The sequence below is a fragment of the Hirundo rustica genome, chromosome W (genome assembly GCF_015227805.2).
Source record: "Hirundo rustica isolate bHirRus1 chromosome W, bHirRus1.pri.v3, whole genome shotgun sequence".
Taxonomy (NCBI): domain Eukaryota; kingdom Metazoa; phylum Chordata; class Aves; order Passeriformes; family Hirundinidae; genus Hirundo; species Hirundo rustica.
Window position 1 is genome coordinate 271,847 of NC_053487.1, and position 1,400 is coordinate 273,246.

Genomic DNA, 1,400 nt, shown 5'->3' on the forward strand with positions numbered 1-1,400 from the left:
GGGAAAGGTAATTTATTTATTTTGAAATCACTGTATCAAATCCTAGAGCTCTTCTCTGTTAAGGGCTAGTGAGGGCTCAGGGAATGGTATTATCTGCTATGCATGGAAAAATAACTAAGCTTTTGACACTCAGGCTCTTTTCTTAACCTGAAAGAGAAGTAGCACCTGCTTGTGTTGAATTTGGGTGGAGAATGACTGTTCTGTGTTACACTTGATCAAAAATTAGTGTTCACAGAAAGAGAGAAAAAGGTGGGAGGTGGCAAAAGGGAGAAGGAAAACAAAGCACACCCCAAGCCAGTGTTTTTCCTGAATCCAGGATTTTCTGTTTGGATGGAATGGGGTGCAGAGTAGCTTTCCCTTGAGATTCAGGACTGAAAGGCCAGAGATAGAAGGGTTATTCAGTGAGAAATCCCCTCTCCCTGATCTGTACTGGGGTTGTTCCTTAGTTTTTACATGGATGTTTAAAACCTGACACATCCATTTCTCATTCAACTCACACCACAGCTAGTACACATGGTCGGACTTAATCTTCCCCTCAGTCCACTCTATCACACAATACTGCATAACTATATCTTCACTCTTGGTGTTGGGGCTACAGCTCCACCGGGCTAGTCCTCTTCCCAGATGGCTGTTTAGGGGTATCTTTTAATTTTTCCCTCCCCTTGGGGATTTTTTACTTTCTCTTAGTCCCATCCTTTTAGCAGCCCTTTGCAACAAAAGCCTGCCTCCCAACAGCCACTCACAGGTCCTTGCCACACCTTTCCAATGATGCCTTAAGTTTAATTTCCATATTTTTCAGATTCTGTGCTGCCTTGGTGTGTAGCTCTGAGCTTTGTATTAAGTGTTATTAGGTTCTATTCACAGGGTAGGAAGACAAAGCAATCCTTTTCCAGCTTGAGAACCAAGGACAACAGTTACAAGATTCAGGCCCAAAAAGCATAAACAACGGTGAACTGAAGAAAGCAAACAAGGAGGATGGGACTTCATAAACTGAAGATGTAATTGGGGAATTACCCCAAATATGTAAATGGACTAAAACTTATAAAAGTGTGAAACCTCATGAGCAGTTGTCCATTTTGCTACCATTTTGGGTCCATCCTGGGTGTAGCCCTGGCCAGGCTCTTGTACTGCCCAAGGTGTATCCTTTTAAGGCCTTTTAATAAATACTTACTTTATTCTTTAACTCTGTCTAGCCTCTGTTCTAGGTCAGCTTCTCTAGGAATCACCAACAGCCATTCACAGGTCTTTGCCACAAAAGCCTGCCTTCCTAACAGCTACTCACAGGTCCTTGCAATAAAAGCCCTCCTTCTCAACAGTCATGAGAAGGAAAGGAAAGGAAAGGAAAGGAAAGGAAAGGAAAGGAAAGGAAAGGAAAGGAAAGGAAAGGAAAGGAAAGGAAA